The sequence below is a fragment of the Gekko japonicus genome, unplaced genomic scaffold (genome assembly GCF_001447785.1).
Source record: "Gekko japonicus isolate JY-2015 unplaced genomic scaffold, Gekko_japonicus_V1.1 scaffold307, whole genome shotgun sequence".
NCBI lineage: Eukaryota > Metazoa > Chordata > Lepidosauria > Squamata > Gekkonidae > Gekko > Gekko japonicus.
Window position 1 is genome coordinate 33,112 of NW_015171511.1, and position 23,387 is coordinate 56,498.

At 45.0% G+C, this 23,387-nt stretch overlaps 1 protein-coding gene across 1 annotated transcript in view; it reads right to left on the reverse strand.

Annotated features, from left to right (window-relative positions):
- The window catches only part of LOC107117262 (A disintegrin and metalloproteinase with thrombospondin motifs 9-like), a gene marked incomplete at its 3' end in the record, with an annotated part of 51,456 nt that overhangs the window by 22,344 nt on the left and 5,725 nt on the right, over positions 1-23,387 (reverse strand). The gene's annotated exons all lie outside the window — the stretch shown is intronic.

The window sequence follows — 23,387 nt, forward strand, 5'->3', positions numbered from 1 at the left end:
AAATATATTAAGCACCCCCTATAAAACAGTCTTCAGGCTAGATGCAGACCATAAAACAAGTGAGGGGGAAACTTTAATTAAAAACCCAGGTAAAAATGAAACGTTTTTGCCTGGCACCTAAAAAGACAGTAAGGTACATACCCGGTGAGTCTCAAGGGGGAGAGAAGGCATTCCAGTGATGAGGTACCACCACTGAAAAGCCTTGTCCAGAGTAATTGGGCTGCCCAGTACAGGAGGAGGCAGTTCATCAGGTCCCCTAATCCTAAGCTTTTGAGGGCCTTAAAGGTAAGAAACAGCATTTTAAATGGTTTCTGGAAACAGACAGGCAGTCAGTGCAGATCCTTCAGCACACAAATTATATGATCCCTGTATCCGACCTCTGAAAATAGCTGGGCTGCCCTGGACCAGATGAAATTTCCAGTTTTTAAAGGCAACCACTCAGTTAAAAGCCTAAAAGCTGATCTCATACCACAAGCCAGCAGCCCTATATGAAAGTAGAGTTTCACTTCCTTGCCCTGGTAACAGACATCTATCTTCTGCCTCTCAACAAAGTCTGAGGCAGCTCATAAACTAATAATAATAATAATAATAATAATAATAATATAAAAAGTACCACTGAAAACCACATGGTCCAAGGCTCTTTTATCTGCTGTAGAGCAAATTAGGCCCCTGCCACATGGGGGGCCACACGGGGCTTTTTAAAGCCGCACCAAAAGAGATACGCGGCGGCGGGATCAGACAGATCCCGTGAGCCACCGTGCAGTTGCTCCCCGGCATGATCAGATGCTGGGGGGGAAAGACATGGAAGGGAGCGCAAGGCAGCCGGCTGTGCATTTGTGGGCATGTACAGTTCGGCTGGGAGCCTCGAATGCTCCTGAAGACAGGCGCTCCGGCGCTCCGACAGCCGTGCTTGCTGCAGCGTTTCCGGTTGGTGCTACCTTTTTGATGGTTTATTTTTACTGCACGGTTTAGGCCTGAAGGGACGGATTGGGGGCGGGGGCGCGCCAATTCCCAGATGTTGCGGTGTGCTCGTGCACGTTTGCTGCGCCCCCGATCCGTCCCTCTTCCGGGCCAAAACCTCCCATGTGACCGGGGCCTTAGAGTCCTGCTGGAAACATGAAATGGGGAAGTACAAGTGAAAGCTCAGACATAAAAGAGGGGCAGGTTTCATAATTTGTAGAAACAAGGGTTTCATCAGGTGCTGTGCAACTTGGCATGCATGAGTGAAAAAAGACATAGCTGCCATAGCTACTGTTCTTTATTGTTCCTCCTTCACAGTAGTAGTGACCTTAAGGATGTGTGAGAGCTGTTGAGCTGCTGAGTGAGGACATGGCAACTTGCTAGCCAAAAAGGTAGCAGAGAGGAGGCATGAAAGAGGAGAAGGAATGATAATTACCCTTCCCTTATATTCAATTCTAAAGTTTTCTTGGATGACAAGGAAGTTAAGGCATCATGGAATGCAACTTTGAAAATCCTGGCTCTTTCCTTGGGGCGGAACTAGTCTTAAAGCTTCCATACCAACAAAGTGTCTTTTCAGTTCAGCTTATCTCTAAATACACCCATTATAAATAGTCTCAAGGATTTCAAAAGACCTTTTGATTTCAAGCTAATGAGAATTGCAAAGGCTGCAGATAGTGGAAACCAAAGCTCTATTGCCATTGCCCTTAAAAAACACACACACAAGTTTGCAGCATAGGCTGCAGTAATCCAAGCTCTCCCATTCTGCTAATGTGTTTTGCCCTTGACTGTATGGGGCCACCTCTAGGAAGGGTTCCATTTCCATGCCCAGTCAAGTGCGCAGTCAAAAAAGGGGGCAAGTCTGGCCTACACTTTCTGCAATGCAGACTCTGAAACAGAAAACTTTTCATAAACACAAGACTGCAAAGAAGTGGGGGAAATGTGCCAGACTTTTCTCTTTGTCCTTTAAGGGTGGTTTCAAAAAGCCTCTGTTCTTATTGCCCACAATTCAGTTGAGGAGGTGTGTATGTGAAGGAAATGGTGACAGGCACACTTGAAACATTTCTAATGACAAACTAGCAAAATATAGTGATTGCTGCTGACAAGTTAAGCAAAAGAATAAAACAAAACAAAAAAGCATCAATGTACATTTATTTACTTTACAGAAACAGTGCATTTTCACTGAACTGTCCCTAGAGTTGGAAGAATGAAATGCAGCCATGTTCTTTTACTGTAAAGGCACTAGGACAAATTCTCTTCTCAGTTACTTTACATGAAACAGCCCAAGTTCCCTAGAGGCCAGCCAGAGAGTCAGCCCTAATAATCAAACAGCATACAGAAGTCTGAAGGAGCAAAAACAGTTGATATTCTTTTAAACAGACCTTTATTAAAACGGTTGCTATGTCAAAGGTATCCCTACTCTCCTGTTGTTGTTCTAGCTGTATATTTAAATTCTTCTTTGTATTTACCTCAGTTCCAGGCCCTGTTTTACTGAGGTAACAAAAATTCTACACTACATGAGATTATTCAAACCACTTTCTGACTGACCCCTCCTTATTAAGAATCTGGGTGTTTTTTAAAAAATTGAATATTTTATGTCTGAAGTAGTACTGTGCAATTCTTTCAAGCTGGTGTGTCTCAAAGAGTTTTGATGTTCATGGAAGTGAAGAAAGGATCTCAGACAAAGCCTCAGCTTTTCTGTCACCTCCATTTCACCTTATCAGTCACTGCTGGGAGGGAGAGAAAGACTTTGGCGTCAGATCCTATATATTCTCCCAGAGGCTGGCACCATGCTGAGAACAATTTCAATCTCTTGCCACCGCAGTGAGAATTGGAGGAAGTCCTTTTATTCCTGGTTACAACCCTTTTAGCTCTTCCTCAAGGAGGGGAGGCCTCTGATCCACCTTCCTACTCGTAAATGAGAGGAGTAATGTTAGGTCACTGGAATGGCTGGCCTTTTGTGAACACTTCACCTCTCTCTGAAAGAGCTATGACACACTGGGATTTCAAGCCCTCACATCTATTCTCTTGCAATCCCTGCTCTGATGTAGCTGTTTTCAAAGGCAAGATAAGCACAAGCAGGCGGGTATTCCACGAAGAGTGGCGGAGTCAGCCTTAGCCAACTACATTTACTCCTCATTCCAACATATGAGAAAATAACTTCTTATCAGCTGCTGCAGCCAGATACAGACCTCACCGCAATACCAAACAAAGGTCAAAGGAAAAATGGTGTGGAGGAAGAAAGGGAACAACTTGCATTACCCATTTTTAAAAAGCATAAAAGCTAAAGCAAGGAAGGAAAATAAGTAAGCATAAGGAAAGGTCAACTGATAAGAAAACAGAAGTTTAAAATCATTCATGACACTGAGAAGGAAATACCAGAAACCGCTTATTAAAAATACAGATGCTGAATGCAGAGAACCAGCATAGGAGGATTAATAGCTAGAAAACTAATTCAAGTACAGACTGCAAGCTGCATTATGAAAATGACAAGAACTAACCATACATGAGGTGATCTAACTAATCATGAATTATCTTCTCTGGCTTTCAGGACCACAGAATTTTACATAAGATTGATTCCAAATTTCTGACGGGTGCTCTGGCAGATAGGCTGACTCATCAAAACTGCAGATTTCTGAACACATGTCAAACCCCAGAAATGCAATAGTAGGGCCAACTAAAATATCAGAAAAATATGTCCATCTCAAGATGGTGCTGCTGTACACTCTGAAGGCCAGGAACAATGGGATTATGCAGTATTTGTACACAAAATATCCCAAGTTTCAGCCCTGGTATTTGCAAGATCTGGACATGAACACAGGACATTCTATATACAAAAGACATGTACATCACTGAACTCTGGTCCCCACTTTTATTAAAATTGATATTGAAAAGGATACCACTATGGTAGTTCCTACAGTACAGAAGAGACTTCTTTTGTAAACCTGTCCTGACCTGTACCCTCTACTTTTTCTACTATTTGCTTAAACTTTAAAAGGACATGAGATGTTCATAGCTATTCTATTCTGAGGGTAAGTACAACTTCTAAAATCAAGATCCGCACACCCAAAGTGTCAAAAAAGCCAACAGATACCTACATCTCCTTATCCTCCCTCACAACAGCATTCTCATCTGCTGTTACTCCTGCTCTGGTCTCCCTCACTCCAGAGATTCTGAGGTCTCCCACATCTTCACTATCTAGATCAGGGTCAAAGTAGACCAAAGGGGCATTCTTGAGTTTGCCCTGGGGGCAGTGTTCCCTCTAAGCTGAGTTAGTGTGAGCCAGCTCACAGCTCTTTAGCCTCTGGCTCACACATTTTTGTCCTAGCTCAGGAAGGGTGGCTCCAGAGCAAACTAATTTGTGCAGTAGCCAAATCACCTGCTCACAACTTTAATACCAATAGCTCAGAGAGTAGGATTTTTACTCACAGGACTCCACAGCTTACAGGGAACATTGCCTGGGGGCTCTCTGCCATTTTAGAGAGAGTTTCCACCTGGGAACTCCTTTAAAGCATGCTGCCAAGGCCCCATTGTGGTCACGTCCAACGGGAGGGGGGGAACACTGCCGCACAGTTTTAAAGGATTTCCAGTTAGGAATTCGCTCTCTAAACTGCATCCTGGAGCAATCTTGTGGGGCCCGTCTCATCTAATTTTGCCCTCAGACACAGTTCTGTTCAGCCATCTTCTAGCCCAGCCTATCATCTAGGGTTGCCAGCTAGGGCTGAGAAATTCCTGGCGATCTGGCAGTGGAGCCTGTGAAGAGCAGAGTTCGGGGAGGAGAGGAAGCTCAGCAGGGATGTGATGCCATCCAGGGGAACTAAGATCTGTTGTCTGTAGATCAGCTGTAATTCCAGGAGAACACCAACTCCTACCTGGAGACTGGAAACCCCAGTGGCGAAAAGAGGAGCTCATCCCAGACTCTATCTATCTATATACTAGGATATGGGAGGCCCAGCTTCAAACAAGGGCCAGGTCTTTCTCAGTGGTGGCTCCTATCTGGTGGAATGAGCTTCTGGAGGAGATCATGGCCCCGCGGGACATTTTGCAGTTCCGCAGGGCCTGTAAGACAGAGCTCTTCTGCCAGGCATATGAGTAGGAACCGCCACTGCCACTACCACCACCGTTTCTCCAGAAAGTGTTACCACTGGAAGACCTTGAAACATCCAACTGCGGCCCTAGTCTTCTCCTCTGCTATGCAAAATGTGGGAGTTTTCTCTTTTCTTCCGTGCATCCTGATAGTATTGATTTTTAACTGTTTTTTATTCATTTTATATACTGTATACTATATATATGCACTTTGTGCTCTTGTAAGCCGCCCTGAGCCCGTTCGCGGGAAGGGGGGGTATAAATGCAATGAAAATAAATAAATAAAATAAATAAAAATGAAACTTGCATGGGTGACCATGGGCCATTCACTCTCTCACATACCTTAAGTTGCCTCACAGGGTAGTTATGAGGAAAAGATAGTGAAGAACAGAATGACATATGGCAACCCAAGTTCCTTGGGGAAAGTAGGATAAAAAGGAACTAAATAAATAAAAATAGTTTCACTCCAATATGTATTGCCACTACTAAGGAAATTTAGCAAGGGCAAATATAAAGTATTAGAAATATGAAAGAAGAATGAAGCACAGAAATAAATATAGGGTACATTTTGGACAGGCAGAGATCCCCTGGAGAAGCTGAGGGGAACTGCAATGGCAAACATGCTGAACAGGCTGATATTGTGACTCAAACACCAACACTATTTTATCTTGTATAAAACTGGATATTTATTAGCGTGTTCAGTTCTTGGCAGGGCTAAGCCAAGTGTCCATGTGTTTCAATTTTCCTCTCAAAATTGGTATGTTGGACAAGGAGAAAAGTCTTTCATTGAAGAAGTATGCAAATTATGCAAACACTGAAACTGTTTTGCTGCTTTCTTGTCCAAGGCCTGGATGCAGAGGCCTGCTTAGAGAGCACTGCCCAGGAAGCCTCAAAGGACTGTTTATTCAGTCTACAAGCAGCAGCTGTGTGATCCCTGATCTTGCCCAGAGGGGCCATGCTGAGGGAAGCTCCCAAGTCTTGGAATCAAGGCAGCCTGTCCACATGGACCAAACTCAGGAAAACCCCACTGATTCAATGGAAGTAAAAATCTGCACTGCCAGCAATCCTATACACCTTTCAGTGGGATTAAACCTGGTGAACATAATGGGGCTTCATCTGAATGAACATGCATAGGATCACACAGATATTAATTTTTATAATTATAGGTTTATAGAATTATATACTTATTGCATTGTGTACATAGTGAGCGCCAGTGTGGTGCAGTAGTTGGAGTGCTGGACTAGGATCTGGGAGACACGGGTTCAAATCCCAATCTGTCATGAAATCTTGCTGGGAGACTGTTGGGCCAGTCATACAAACTCAGCGTAAACTACCTCACAGGGTTGTTGTGAGAATAAAATGGAGGAGGAGGAGGAGAAGAGTCTCAGAGCAGTTTACAAACTCCTTCCCTTTCCCTTCCCATCCCCACAACTGACTCCCTGTGAGGTAAGTGGGGCTGAGAGAGCTCTTTCAAGAACTGCCCTTTCAAGGACAGCTCTTGTAAGAACTATGGCTTGCCCAAGGTCATCCAGCAGCTGCATGTGGAGGTAGGGTATTGTAATGATTCCATGTTTTGGTGTGTGTGTGTCTTTAAATGTTGAGTTTGACTGCAGTAATGTAAGGAGAGCAATAGGGGGAGATGAGTGTGCTGTGATTGGCTGATGACTGAGAGTGTGAGAGGAGAGATGTTTTATGAGAGAGTTCTGTGTGTGAAGTTTGAAGAGACAGCATGGTCTGTGTGACTATGGAATTTTGCTTCTATTCTGTGTGAATAAGGCAAACAGTTTAGTCTGAGTGACTATAAGAGCTGATTCTATTCTGGTGAATAAGACAAGGAGATTAGCCTGTTTGGATATATATATATGAGAGAGAGATTATACTGAGAGCCTATGCCTGTCAGAGTGAAGTCTGACAGACTGTTTGTAACACCAAGTTTTGCCAGTTATATTTACAAGTTATTTTTTTCAGTAACAGTTCAAAATAACCAGAAACCTATTTTGTTCTTTATTAAATAAATCAATTTTTATTTAAGCGTATCTCAGAAATCAGTACAGTTCTTCCTAAGGGCCATAAAGTCCTCTGAAGTGCCCAGACCCTAGGTCATTCCACCAGCAGAGAGAGAGAGAGATTTGGAATTTTTAATTCCTGGTAGCAGCAGAAATCTACCAAGTTTAGGTACACAAAGCGTGTTTAAAGGTAAAACCGTCTCCCCAATAAGCGAGGATGCCACAGGTATAATTAATGTGAATGAATAAATACAATAAAACAACCTATACATAACTAAAATAATCAACTATTAAATATATTGATAAAGGAAGAAGAAAGGGATCAGTAAGAAGCCAGAACCTAGGGTCCTGAAACCTAACAAACAAGGGCCCCTGCCACACGGCAGAAAAAAACACGGCCAAAGTGCAGCTTTTTAGGAGCTGCACCAAAAAAGACAGGTGGCGGCGGGATCACACAGATCCCCTGAGCCACCACGCAATTGCTCCCCAGCACGATCAGATGCCGGGGAGGAAGCCACCAACGGGAGACCGAGGCAGCCGGCTGCGCATGTGTGCACATGCACAGTTCGGCCAGGAGCCTTGAATGCTCCTGACAACAGACGCGCCGGCGATCCCACGGCCACACTTGCTGCGGTGTTTCAGGTAAGTCCTACTCTTTACTTGGGTTTTTTTTGTTCCGCAGCACTGGGCTGTAGGGACGGATCGGGGACGGGTGCACGCCGATTCCCAGATGTTGCGGTGAGATCGCGCCTGTTTCCTGTGCCCCCGATCCGTCCCTCTTCTGACCCAAAACCTCCCGTGTGACTGGGGCCAAGGTTTACATACTAAAGCATCCCCATGAACTTCCTTACATGATTTCAACCCTTGGGGTCCACCATATGAAAACAACAGCATGCATAAAGGGTGCACATTCACTTGATATTGGCTATTCCACTATATCACAAACACTGTCCAAATAGTCCACAATGCATCAATTTGTGAATTGAGTTTGGCTCTTCTGTACTAAGCTAATTTAGACCACACAGTGTCTCAGATCCTTTTATACCAATCTGACATAGGAGGTGGGTTAACTTTCTTCAAGCAGAAGGCAATACAGATGCTGTAATTAGATACAGAGCAACTTCGAAATCTACTCCTTGAACTCTATTTTTAAGATGGTCTGATAGGGGTATCTCAGGATCAAGTGTAGACAATCTCCCTTTATTTGCCCTGTATACACATTCCCAGCCCATGTGGTAATAGCCCCAAGACCTGCTCAAGGTCACATGGACCAAATAAGACTCCCATAATGAAATAGAAACATTTTTTTCTGTTAAAAAACCCTGACAATTTCAGCCTCAGTATACAAAAAAAAATGCTCTAATGCTGGAAAGGATAGGGAGGTAAGCTGCTAAATCTATAGGAGAAAAAAAAGATTGGCAGGAAGGATATGTTAGCAATTATTATATTTTAAAAGATCTCCAACAGAACGGTGTGTGTGTGAAGAAATGTTCACCTTCTGCGAATGCCATAAGAAACAGTAGTTCTAAACTACAGAGGAAGTTACATGTTATGTGTCCATTCCTAATGTGGTGGGTTTTTTGTATTTTTGCATGTGTGTGTGTGTCCATGCCTGTTGTGACACCCTCTGGTGACTCCTACTGGGGCACAGAGGCCATTTTGAGAAGTGGCCTGATAGGCTGCCTCTGGCCTCCCACAGCCCTGGTATTCTCTGGAGGTCTCCCATCCAAATACTTGCCAGGGCCGGCCCTGCTTAGCTTCCGAGACCTGGGCTATTCAGGTCAGGGCCATTTCTAATAGTTTGATGTACCTTTTATGAAATTGTCCAGTCTGCTTAAATGCGCACAGCTACTCTGATGGCTACTGTCGTATCTGGTAACAGAAAGTCCCATGTGTTAGTTTTAATCCATGGATATTTTTTGTTTTGTTTTAAAAGTGTCTCTTATTTGCTGTAAGTCCAATAGATGTTAATTTTACAGGATGGTCTGGTGTTGCTGAAACTCCTTCTGTAGCTGGTATCCAGAGCACACAGTCTCTGAGAATGAAGCTGGGGAAGAGAAAGAAGGCTGCATGCATGCATCACAGCATATGCTAGATTTCAGGCTTCTGGAAAATCGCAGGATGATAATTACAGCAACTATACCTACCATAAACTAGAAAGGCAAGGTTAAAACAAACCATATCAGGTAAAGGGCTGGTCTGCCCAAACCTCTGAGGAATACACCTGGAGGACAAATACCAGCACTCAGAAATAATGATGTACACAATAATTGGTACGCATTGTGATAAAGTAGGTTTTGAAAAAAAATCTTGTATTTCACAATATTACGACTCTGCAAGAAATCTAACCTCCACTGTTCCTTGAAATGATCCCCCTTTCCTGGATCTCAAGCAGGCAACCTAACCATTGAGCAATTTTCTCTCTCAACATCATTCTCAAATCCTCCCTTCCCCAGCTCAGGAAAGACACAGCTCCTAAACTCTGCAGTGAGCAATTTCCCCTCTTTATTAAAGATTATTTTTAAGCAGCCAGCTCACTCCTTTTTCCTTCTGCCTCCTTCACCTCCCCACCCATATCCCCTCCCCACAATAACCGGAAATGTTGAGATCAAATTCTATTTCAAGCTATAGCTGAAAAGAACAGGGATGCTAGCGGGCAGAGGCAAAGGAGCACTCAAGTCGTTGCTGGTGTGTGTGCCTGGGAGTACCAGCTGCAGCTCTTTCCAGCCCAGCAAACCATAATCCCCCAAAGCACATAGCTCTTTTTGCCAGACTTCAGAGCAGGGACAAAGATGTGGCACTTTGGTAAGATTTGTTCAACTCGGGGGTGGGGGGAACAACCCTAAGTTGAATATCTTGCAAATATTTATACTTCTGGACAGCAGTCACTGTTTCTAGGTAGGGTTGCTAGATGGTGAGGAGTTTGGGAGTGACCCTTTCTATGGAGGCCCAGGTCACTAATGTTGCCCCGTCAACCTTTTATCATCCCCAGCTGGTCAGGCGACTAGTCCTTTACCTTTCCTCCTGTGCCTTGGCAAGGATCACTTCCAGGCCTGACTACTGCAACTCACTCTACACAGGCCTACCCTTAAACCTGATCTGGAAGCTTCAGCTGGTACAAAATGCAGCAGTGTGCCTGCTGACTGGGACATCTGTGCGGGCGCACATTCAGCCAGTGATGCACCTGCTGCACTGGTTGCCGATTGAGTACCGAATCAAATTTAAGGTTATGGTGCTAACCCAAGGGTGGCCAAACTGCAGCTCGGGAGCTACATGTGGCTCTTTCACACATATTGTGTGGCTCCTGGCAGGGTGGTTGGTGAAGCGAAGGGGAGGCATGCCTCCCTAATCACTCTTCCCTTCCTAGCCACTGTTCCCTGGGTAGGCGTGAGGTAGGGGGGAGCAGAGAAAGAAAGCAACTTTAAATGCGTTCTCAAAGCCCCCCCCCCCTGCAGCTGGGAGAAGGCATTTGTCTCTTCAAATCCCTTCTCCAAGCCAAGCCAGCCAGCCAGCATGGGGGAGGGGGCTTGGAGGATGCATTCAAAGTGTGCATGCACATGACAGCTCATACCTTGAGTAAACCTTTGGTCTTAAAGGTGCAAGTGGGCTCTAAATTCGTTGTACTGCTTCAGACCAACACGGCTGACCACCTGGATCTAATTTGGTTAAAGTTATTTTATTGTTGTAATTTTGTTATGAATTAATTTATTGTTCTATGAGTTGATGTGAGCTGCCCTGAGCCTGCTTGCGGGGTAGGGTGGAGTAACCCCCCCCCCCAATAAATAAATAAATACCCAGTCTGATGGGTTTTATTTCAGATTTGAGCATGCAATCTGGTGCCTGTTCAGCCTATAAACTGATCCAGATTCCCAACTTGTATTATTATTTTTAAAGACATTTCTGGATCTTCTAGATCAAAAGATAGAAGACAAAATGTGAATAGGTTTCTACTTATTCAGCAGAAAGGCCCATTCCACCTTCCCTTTGTTCTGGACAAAGAGGGAAATCATAGGCATGATTGACAGGAAGCCCCAGCCCTTTGTTCTAGTTAATGAGAGAAATCATGACCGACAGGACCTGAAGTAGCAACTGGCACCTCCACTTGTATTTTCTGCTTCTTAGGGTTCCACTAGCTTCTAAAACTAAGCAATTTTAAGGGAAAGTGTCTCATACCATCTTGTGAATTTCCAAACAAATAATAATAATTAAAAAAAAGTAATTCACAAAAACTGAGTCTCCCTCTTCAAAACTATAAAAGAGCAGTGCTTATGATCGGTCCTTTCCCCAGCTCTATCTGTATATTGACAGCAGCAAACCCCCCGCCCCTAAAAGTGATCTTTAGTTTTAAAAATGGAAAATAATATTAGACTACTCTAGCAAGCTAGCCAGATAGGGTGGCATTAGCTACTATAAGGAGGGCATGTAATTTGGTTCCGGGTTTGTAAGGGCAGCACACTGTTGGAGAATCCATTCCATTAATTACAAATTCAAAAATTGCAAGTCTGAGATTTATCTCTGGAAGCTGTGGAGACTGGAAATAATTTTATTTACCTAAAAATCAAAATAAAAGCAACTGGCTTATTATTATTTTCTTTTTACACAGCTGGATACTTCGCTAGCCTCTTCGTGGTAGCTGACAGGAGAAGATGCAGAACAATTGGGAAATAACACTAGCCAACAATTCACATAATATGCAACTTGGGCTACCCAGATCTGGGAAACCTGAATATGGAAACCTATCAGTGGGCCCAATCCAAAGTTTCACAGGTCCGCTGATGTACACTCAGACACAAATAGTTTATTCCATTCATGTCAAGACAAGGTTTCTGTGTACATTTACACAACACACAAAGACCTACTTCCAACACTGAAGTGACTGGGGAAAAAACAGGCATATGTAGGCTCCCCATGAACCCACTTCAGCTGGGCAATCTCCTGGGGAAACCCCACCCACCCTTGCCTCTTGGGCTGGCAGGAGAAACAGTGGGGGGGGGCATGATAATAGGCTACTTCCTGACATCAATCATATCTGGGCAACAACCCACACAGGACATCAGCCAACACTATAGAAACTCTATGGTAATATTGTAACATTTCTAGAGTGGAGATCCAGAGGAGTTAGCCGTGTTAGTCTGTTGCTGCAAAACACCCCGACCTTGTATGGGCAGCAAGCGTATTTTAGCTTGCCCGCAGAGCCAAATGGACCCTATGCGGTTCCAGATGGCTCTGTGGGATCCGATGCCCCCTGGCGGTTCGTTAGATTTGCTTGTTGAGGACTGGCATAGCCAACTCTTGGCAGATATCGACGAGATCGCTCCCCGACGTCCTCTGCACCCCCGTTCAAGGCTTGCTCCATGGTACACACAGGAGCTACGGCTGATAAAACGAGGGCTCAGACAACTAGAGAGAGAGTGCAACAAAGCTACAAGAGCATCCTATAGGACGTTTATGAGATCCTATGAGATGGCAGTCAAAGCCGCTAAGAAAGAGTACTATGCAGCTACGATTGTGTCTGCAAGCTCTCACCCAGCTCAATTATTTAGAACAATTTGGTCTATTACTACTCTGCCTCAGGGCAGACCAAACGCTAAGGAATTGGAGATTGGCTGTGAGGCTTTTGTGAGCTATTTTGCAGATAAAGTCTTGTCCCTCTGCCATGACCTTCCCATCACAGTTGATATAGTAGGTGAATTCGAGGCTCCATGCGCGTCTTCTTGTCAAGTTCTGGATGGTTTCGGTCGACTCAGCCTAGAAGAGGTTGACAAATTACTCTTAACTGTGTGCCCTACCACCAGCAGCCTTGACCCATGTTCATCGTGGCCAATTAAAGCTGGCCGCGATGGGTTACAAGGTGCCCTAAGGGAAATTATTAACAAGTCCCTCTCTGAGGGGCTATTCCCTGGGGTACTCAAGGAGGCAATGGTACACCCTCTCTTAAAAAAAACCCATCTCTAGACCTGGGTAAATTGGCTAGCTATCGGCCGGTGTCCAATTTGCCCTATTTGGGCAAATTAATTGAGAGGATGGTAGCGATGCAGTTGCAGTGTTTTTTGGATGACACCTCTGCACTAGATCCCTTCCAATCTGGCTTCCGACCAGGCCATGGGACGGAGACGGCACTGGTCTCCCTCACAGACGACCTTCATAGGCATTTAGATTGGGGCGGTTCAGTATAGACCTGTTGGCGGTGTTCGACACAGTTGACCACCAACTACTGACCCACAGCCTCGCCGATAACAGGATCTAAGGGTCTGCCTTGCGGTGGCTTACCTCATTCCTTCAAAGTCAGGGACATAGGGCAGCCATTGGGGAGCAGCTGTCCCGAAGGCACCCGCTAGTTTGCGGAGTCCCCCAGGGAGCAGTGCTTTCCATGATGTTATCATCTATATGCACCCATTTGCTCAGATTGCCCGGAGGCATGGGCTAGGGTGTCACCAATATGCGGATGACACCCAGCTCTATCTGTTGTTGGGCAGCCAGTCTGACTCTAACCCGGAAGATCTGGATCTGGTGTTGAAAGCTGTGGCTGGTTGGCTTAGATTGAGTCAACTGAAATTGAATCCAATGAAGACGGAGGTCCTGTGCCTGAGTTGGAGTGGCCCGAGGGTATGGATCCCACTCCCAACCTTTGATGGGGCGCCACTGGTGCCAGCATCGGAGGATAGGAGTTTCGGAGTGCTCCTGGATGCCTCCTTAACAATGGATGCCCAGGTAGCATCCACTATGAAATCAGCCTTTTACCACCTTTGGCTTATCAAGCAGTTGGTTCCCTTCCTTGAAGGCAATGACCTAGCCACAGTGATCCATGCAATGGTCACCTCAAGATTGGACTACAGTAATGCTCTCTACATGGGCTGCCCTTGTCCCAAATCCAGAAGTTGCAGCTGGTGCAGAATGTGGAGGCCAGGCTGTTGTTGGGTCTCCCTATGCGGGAGCACATCCGACCTGTGCTAAAAGCACTGTACTGGCTGCCTATAGCATACTGAATTAGGTTCAAGGTGCTGGTTCTTACCTTTAAAGTCCTATATGGTCAGGGACCTACATACCTAAGGGACCACATTTCCCCACACGTTCCCCAGAGAGCACTACACTCGGGGTCCCAAAACCGCTTGGCCCTACTGGGCTCTAAAGAAACCAGCCTGGCTGCAACTAGGGACATGGCTTTTTCAGTGGCAGCTCCGCACTGTTGGAATGAGCTCCTGGAGGACATCAGGGCCCTGCAGGACTTCTTACAGTACCGCAGGGCCTGCAAGATGGAGCTCTTCCACCAGGCCTTTGACTGAAATTGTAGCCCTGGCCCAACACTAACAACATTGTCAACAACCAGCTAACCCAGACTATGCTATTGGCTAGTTGTTGTCTGAGAATGCTGCTAAACCTGCCATCTGACATAAATTAGCACTTTATATTTTATAATATTTATAATTGTATTGTGGGGTTTTTTATACCTAATTCTGTTTTAATTGTTTTATATTATATGTGAGCCGCCCTGAGCCTGCCTCGGCAGGGAGGGCGGGATAGAAATTAAATGAAATAACAACAACAAGTAAAAACTCCAGTAGCACCTTGAAGACTAACAAACTTTATTGTAGCATAAGCTTTTGAGAAACACAGCTCTGGCGAAGAGAGCTGTGTTTCTTGAAAGCTTATGCTACAATAAAGTTTGTTATGGCCCCGGTCATACGGGCCGGAAAATGCGGGGGGGGGGGAGGGTGGCTGTTTGCCCCAGGGCAAAATAACGCACGGTTGCATGAGAAGACGTCCCGTGGAGGTCCCGTGGTTAGGGGGAGGGGCCAATCACAGGACAATCCTGCGGCGCTGCAAAGAAGCGGGGACGCGGGGCAAACGGGGTTGTGGTTTTTCTTTTAAACTAAAGTGTCTGCATGCTCCGTTGGGTGCTTGTGCGCATCCGTGGAGACTTGGGGAAAAAAAACCTTTTTGCAAGGGGACATGGGCGGGCGCCGGAACTACCACCGGAAATGCGATCAGACGCCTGCCCATGCCCCACGGTTTCTGGAAACTAGTACCTCAGAGGTACTAGTTTTTTACAGCGCATCTTCGGAGTGAAGCCTCAGGTGAGCCAAGGGAGCTGTACGCTTCCCAGATGTGGCAGTGAGATCACACCCGGAAAATCCGCCTATCTTTCGTCTCTCTAGCGTGCCTAATGCTCCGTGTGACCGCAGCCAAGGTTAGTCTTCAAGATGCTACTGGACTTTTTACTATTTCTAGAGTGGTGATCAATGTGCTGATGTCATGCCTGGGTTTTTATTCACCCAACACCATTTATACCTCTTCCCACACCCTAAAGATACTGGAGCTGCTGGGCCGCCACCTAGCACTGTAAGCATATGGGATCTTATTGACAGAGTGCTAGCCAAAGCAAGGAGCTGGATAAGGGGTGAGTAAGTTCAGCAGCTACCTGCTGACATGCATTCTCAGTGGTAGCTCCCAACTTGTGGAATGGCTGTTCTAAGGTAGTCAGGAAACCTCCCACACTTCTGTTATTCTCCAGAACGTACAAATCAGCAATATTCAAGAAGACATTTTTAAAAGGGGCTCGAACTGTAATATAATGAAGAGCCTAGAAGGGAACCTTTGTAATGGAATACGATCGATTATTGTTGGTATCAACTGCTTTTGCAGCACTGTCTTTACCTTGTAATTAACTTTCTGTACCATTTACAGTATACCTTGACTCAGTTTGCTGTTCACACTGTTCTCTATTCTGTATTACTAGTCCTATTGCATGGTTCATTGGTTGTTTTATGCTGTCTGACTGCACTGGTTGTATCCTGCAATTTGCCTTGAGCTTCATTGAGAAAGGTACACTATAATTGCTCATTCCAAAGGAAATACATTAAAAGTATATAAAATAAGAATGCCCCTTTAATTTCAGGGGGAACACAGTGACTGCAAAAGGGATACTTGTGTTAACACAAAATAAAATAAAAATCCAGTGGCACCTTAAAGTCTAACAATATGTATTTCAATATGAGCTTTCGTGAGTCAGCTGAGCTCGAGTTTGGTGTAGTGGTTATGTGCGTGGCCTCTAATCTGGGAGAACCAGGTTTGATTCCCCACTCCTCCACCTGCAGCTGCTGGATGACCTTGGGCAAAACCATAGTTCTGTCAGAGCTGTCCTTGAAAGGGCAGTTCTTGAAAGAGCTCTCTCAGCCCCACCTACCTCACAGGGTGTCATGTCTGCTCTGGAGAGGGGAAGGGAAAGGAGTTTTGTAAGCCGCTCTGAGACTCTGAGTGAAGGGCGGGGCATAAATCCAAACTGTCCTCCTCCTCCTCCTCCTCCTCCTCCTCCTCCTCAGATATTGAAATAAATGTTTAAGGTGTTACTGGATTTATGCTTCATTTTGGGAAAGCACACTGAAACTTCCAAAGTGTTATTTAATCAGAATAACCATTACCTTTTTGGCAATTAAACTGATCTTTATCTGCCAAGTTTCTGACCTATTGTATGATTCAAAGGAAGGAAATTGTGGTTTACAGCCCTCATGATTTTTAAGTGTACCTAAGAATATGATGGGATTATTAAAGACTATATCCATGAGAAATTCCATTCTCATTCTGAAATAAAAGGTCTCTTACTAATGACTGCTGGGGCGGGGGGGGGCTTTAATTACTCGAATTTCAAATAACTATTGTTTTAAAAGTATGCTCCATTTTTTATGCAATCCAATGAACCCACTTCATGACTCTGATGTGATAACCCTATGCATACCAACCCAGGAATAAGCCCGCTGAGCACAGTGAAAACTACTTCCAAGTAAACATAAACATGAAGGAGCTGCGTTGGCTCAAGTGGTTAAGACGCTGACCTGCAGGCTGTGGAAGGTCAGTAGTTCAGGAGTTTGAGACCCGGGTGCCGCATGACAGAGTGAGCTCCCGTCTCTAGTTCCAACTCCTGCCAACCTAGCAGTTCAAAAGCAAGAAATTGCAAGTAGATAAATAGGTACCACTTCAGTGGGAAGGTAACAGCGTTCCGTGCACCTTGGTGTTTAGTCATGCTGGCCACATGACCACGGAAACGTCTTCAGACAGTGCTGGCTCTTCGGCTTTGAAACGGAGATGAGCACCGCAACCCTAGAGTCGGATTTGACTGGCTTTCGAGCAAGGGAACCTTTACCTTTAAACATGCATAGGATTGGAGTGGGATGGCCTCTTGGAGGACATTGTTCTCCACCAAAGGAAGACTCAGGAGAATAAGGGAATCATAGGTATCTACCCACTGTGTTCCATTCACCTGTTTATGGAGTCATACCAAGTCAGCTTCAACCTTTCCTCCATGGTTTCACTCATTATACTGTAGCCATAAGCAGTCATCGTTTTTCTTTTAACACCAAAGCTATTTTAGAAAGAACTGTTGAATACAAGGTGAGCAACCCAAGACAGTTCAACAAGCAAGCAAGAAAAAGAAATTGCTACAAGCATCCTCTTATTAGAAACACGACCCCAGCTGCATTGTAGTTTGTTTCGAGCGGCATTATACTTTGCTTTGAGCATAGAGCAGGAGGCACTGGGGGTGGGGAGGGTAGCTGTGAATTTCCTGCATTGTGCAGGGGGTTGGACTAGATGACCCCGGGGATCCTTTCCAGCTCTCTGTTTCTATGAGGAGTAACTGCATAGCTGTGGCAGTAAAATTTAATGTGTAGTTGATCTGTGCAGCATTATCCGACCTTTTACATAAAAAGAAAAAAGAAAAGCTACTGCAGAAAATCTGGGGAGTGTTATGTTAACTTTTCAAGTGGCTTACCAATAGTCCACAACCTCCTTCATATATCAATTTTCAACCAGAAATCAACCATTTGGCCTCTGAAGCAGCAGCAGAACCACATGCCAATGTAAAGCACATAGCCAACAAAGGAGCCAGCCTCGAGTCCACTAGCATTTTAAAGGCCAACAAGATTTTTCCGGGTATGAGCTTTTGAGAACAAAAGCTCCCTTCATCAGATTTGACAAAGGGAGCTTTGACTCTTGAAAACTTATACCCCCAAAATCTTGTTGGCCTCAAAGGTGCTACTGGACTCAAACCCAGCTCCTCTCCTGCAGACCAACGCGGCCACCCTCCCAAAGCTAGTAAAGGATATGCTAATGAAACATTTTTAGGATCAGTGTTTATTTGCATGGCACACATACTGTGCCGAGCAAATAAAATATAATAAAAATGACAAGCGCTGAACCAGCCAGCCAGCAAATGATCTTTTAGCCAGTTTCCAAAATCAGATATAAAGCCAGAAGTGGAGCAAGGTGGCTGGTACAAATGACGACGCTGATTACGCGTGGTGCCCACATCTAGCCACAGCTGCACAGACTGGCAACTAAACTGGACAAAGTCCAAAGTCTTTCAGTCAGCTGACTGCCTGCTTGCCACCTGATCTCAGGCTACTTTTTCAGTCAGTGTTAACCTAGACCGGTAGACAGAGAGTCAAGATTCCACTGTGCACCAGAACCATCTTCAAATGGACATGAGAAGCATTCTCTTCAGAAAGTGCATGCACTTTGCACATACTCAGGAGCACCTACACCTTGGCGTTTGTTTTTTTAAACTGTCCCCTTCAAATGAAAGGAATTCTGTACATAGTCAGAGGCACTAAGCACAAAGCCACCAGAATTCATGAACAAAAAAGTTAGCTACTGTTTGTACTAACTGATCATGTCACAAGGCTACAGTTACAATGCTCAGTTGCTGTGTTATACCAAAAGGGACAAAACTTATAGAAACAATGTTACAGGGAAAATTCTACGTTATGCTACTGTAAAACTTCTTTTCCCTATGGGTACAGAAACTATTCAAAGGTGGTGCTGATAAGTAAAGCAGGTCTATACACTTTACCAGCAGATCCCCACTCTTGTGGTCTTCACACCATATTTGACACAGCCTGCCAAACGCCACTGACAAACGTACCGACAACATGTGAAACTTGCACAGTTCTATTTATTTTCTTATCCTTCTATCCTGCCCCTCCAAGCATTTCAGGGTGATGTATATGGTTCTCCCTTCCACCAATTCATCTTCAAAACGGTCCCACAAGCCATGTTAGGCTGAGAAGGAATGATTGACCAAGGTCATTTATGAGTTTCAAGGGCCAGTGGGAATCTGAACCTGGGTTTCTCCAGACCTAGTCCCACACTGTAATCACTATGCCGTATTTGTGGTAGTCATTTTCTCCCACATCTGTGGTAGCCATTTTAGGCATTTCCATCCCCCACACCATGCCAGAGTGAACCTGAAGAACTACAGATCCCATATGCACTTGACACAAAATTTAAGATGTTCAAAGCTTAAGACTGTCTTTAAAATCCAAGAGTGAAATCAGCTGCATATAAGATATCCTACTGTTCTTTATGCTAATACCCAGTTCAGTCAACCATAACATAAGGAGCAGTGTACTCAAACCACAGTCAAACAGAAAAGGAAGTAGTTGGCCTGTTACATCCTTCACTTCCAATCCATTAAGAACATTATAGAAATAAGACTCCCCCACCCTTTGTCTAGTGAAACTTAACACCTCGTTCATTTCCCCAGTGCGATGCTTTGGACTCAATGAAAGTGCAAACATTACATTAAAATAGTCATCCCCTCTGAGTCATGGCAGCAGTTGGAAAGATTCACAAATAAGGATTTTTAGCCACAGCATGGAGCAAATAGTTCAGAGGGCAGGTGTCCCAAAACAAGATGCAACTCCGCTAACAGGTCCCCTAAGTAAATTATTTGGAAATTACTATTCCTGTAAGCCACCATGACATACTAAGAAATATTTTCAGATAACAGTATTGCAGAAATCTTTATTTATAAGGAACCCCAAGACTAGGTCCCGATCACACGCAGAATCATCTGTGCGATAGGCATGAATGCCAGGCGGATTTTAAGGGTGCGATCACACGGGAACATCTGGCAAGCATCCCGCACACGTCGGCAACCCATTTCGCTCTGCCGAAGAAGCGGAGTTAAAAAATACTGGGGAAGGTGCAGTATCAAATGTGTTTGCGACGGGCCACAGATGGACTTCCCCATGTGATCGCTCCAGCGTGCTCCCATTGCGTCAGTGATCCCCTGTTGAAGCGCACCATAAACACGCAGTGAAGAAAAAAAACGGATTCACCTGCCGTTGCATCTGATCACGCAGTGGCGGGTCAAATTACTACGGAGCAAATAGCCTCCCCCCCCCGCGTTATCTGGCACGTGCGACCGCACTCCTAGTCCCACACTCTAACCCCAAGCCTACACCTACCCCACAGGGTGTCTGTGGGGAGGGGGAGGGAAAGTGATTGTAAGCCGCTCACTCTGAGACTCCGAATGAAGGGCGGGGTATAGATCCAATCTCTTCTTCTTCTACATTCAATGTGTCCCTTCATCATGGAGCTCAACTGTTAAGGCTTTAAGAGACCCTTCGGTACTAACTTGGTAACATGTAAGCAATTCCTTCCTCCTGCAGTTTTGTAAAAGTCATCCAATGGATCCCGCTGGAATACAGCCACCAAGCTTCACATTTCTAATGAATTTATTTCTTTTTCTCTGGTTGGCTGGGGACTGTGACTAATGAAGTCAGTCTGCACAAAGGACTGCAGCAAGCTACATTCCTGCGATGAAGTTGACAGCAGACACTGTTCCTCCCCCTCCTTCCCCCATCTTTTTGGGGGAAGTTGCTCAATAAAGTGGAAGATGATAGGGAGAGAGAAAAAAAGATTGGCAGGATTGGCCACTGAATACAGTGTGCTGCTCCTACATCTTAAAGGAGGTCCTCGTCAACACAAGATAACACTTACTTAATCACTGTAGAGTCCAACGATAATTCAAACGTTCTTTTCGGAAAGAGGCCCTCAGACATCTCTCGAGTGAATGTTAAATCAATTAAAAAGAAAGAAAATTGATGAGCTGTGCAGCCCTAAGCCGAGCTGCACTATTCTAAACCCAGTGACTCAATGGGCTCAGAAGGGTGTACATTGGCTTAGGACTACACTGGAAGCCCTCCTCTGGTGCATAGATGATGGCTCTCATTATTCCAGGTGAGGAGACAAGGAGATGGGAGAGGGGGAAAGAAGGAGGATCCACACATTATTTTTCCCCCTCAGGGTCCTTCCAACTACCTTTGAATCAGTGCGCGCCATCATCCGATGATCCACTCTTCCAAGGGTTGCTGGATGGATTGTGCCAGATCCCATGTTTCTTTCCAACTGTTCTGAGTCTCCTGCATGTGACCTCAAAGAAGGGAGCAGAGACAGCTGGAAGAGAGAAACCAGAGTGGCATAGTCCAGCAGCAACCCTTGGAAGGACAAACAATAAAAAAAATAAGCCTTGTGAGAGGGGTTGTTCTCTCCTGCACCTCTCTTCTGCTCCCCATAACATCGAGAAGAATAAGGAAGCTGCCCTCATTACACCTCCGCATTATATTTCATTGCCCTGTGTGTTTCTTTTTTAAACAATAACTCCTAAAATTAAACCCATAATCTGGAAAAGAACGAAATCCTGATTTTCCCAAAGGAACGCAGCATGTTGAGAAGAAATGTAGCGGCTACGAAACGCTGCATTGCCATGATTAAGGGAGTATTTGAAGATAGCACAGCTAAAGACTACTTGCCCACAACATAGTATGAGCTCTGGATTAGTGTTCAAAGGAGAGAACTCCAACTGCAGAACAGCATGAGAGAACTGATGAACACTGGCCCAGTTGCCTTGGAAACAGGCTGACGCATTCATTTCTTTCCCCCACGCCATTCAGACAGAGAGAGAGAGAGAGAGAGCGCACACCAGTGGTTTCCCTGATGACATCCCATAGCCATATCTGATTGGACATGTGATGGCACAACGTCATCATGTTTACAACACGACCCCAGATTAGCTAGGACTATATTCCAAACAACAAGAAGAGACTGTATCCAGAGCACCACACAAAGGGGAACACAGAAGCTATGAACAGTCATTAAGACAGGAAAATAAAACCCCAAAAGGCACAATAAGGGCTTTTGGAGGAGGAGGCAGGATTTAGAAACCCTTGGAAATCCCATCTTTGAACCAAAACTTTTAATAGGAAAAAAATAATTTGCAGCACTACTCAACGTAACATAGCAGTTCCGGTATTTATTTGCGAAGAAGCAAAATCATGGCTGCATTTGAACTGGACAGCTAATGAAGTATACAGAAACACATGCAAGCTGTTTTGGAACAGTCAAAAGGAAGCTCTTTCCCCCGGATGCCAAGAAACAGGCAGCTAGAAAGGCAACACTGTTTCAAAGTTTGAAAAATAAAGAAGGGGACGGAGAGGTGTTAAGCAACTCGTAGGTGTCTCTGTCCAAAATATGCTAGTAGATTGTACAACTATACATTTTGGACTTAATTACAGCTCTCTGCACCTGTCTCATGAGTCTCATGAGTTACTGAAGATTACTGAACAGGCAGCTGTAGTCTTCTACTGCTGCAACAATTAGGACAAGACAAGAAGCGAGACCAGTGATACTCGCGGGGTGGGGAGGAGTATTCCCAAAGGCTCCCGGCCTCCAGAAGCAGCTGCGCACTAAGGAGGAAGCAGCCGCAGGTAAGCCTTCTCCCGCTCCCCTGGGCCCCGGAGGCGAGGCCTGCGCGGCTCCCAGCCACCAGGCTCACTGAGCCTTCTCCCACCCACCCCAGCACCGGCAGTGAGCCCTGAGTGGCTCCCAGCTGCCAGCCCGCTGAGCCTCTCCCCCAATGGCGGCGAGACAGAGTTCCCAGAGCATTCTCTGCACATGTGCAGGGAATGCTCTTTTACTTTGGGGGGGATTTAAATATTCCCTGTATAGTTTTTAAAACTTTTCAGATTTTTCTGCACCCCTGGGGACTGCCTCAAGTGTGCAGGAAAATCTCTCTGCCCCCCCAAGTGCCCCCGATGTGCAGGGGCCATTTGGCTATTAGATATATAGATTGTTTCTTCTATTCCACCCATTTAAACACTCTCTATATACAAAGAGCTGGTTAGGCAGGAGTATGAGGTCCCTGATTCAAATTTACCTCAGCCATAAAACTCAGCTTCTCATTGACAACAAAGAGATAATATTTACCTACTTTACTACCTAATGATTACTGAGAGAAATTACATGAAACGTGTTGAACGATGCTAAAACACTATATAGCACGACCCCCTCAGTGGCCTTTATGACACCAGCATTCCACCTCTAGAAAAGATATACAAGAAATCACAATTTCACTATGCTGTAATAGATATCTATTCTTCTCCTCACTTGCTTTATTAGGGGGAAAGATGTAGGTCTAGTTTTTCATCAATTAATTTTTCGGTATTAAAATTGGTGGTAAAATTGCATTAAGGTGTTGTTGTTTTTTAATTGAGTGGGCTT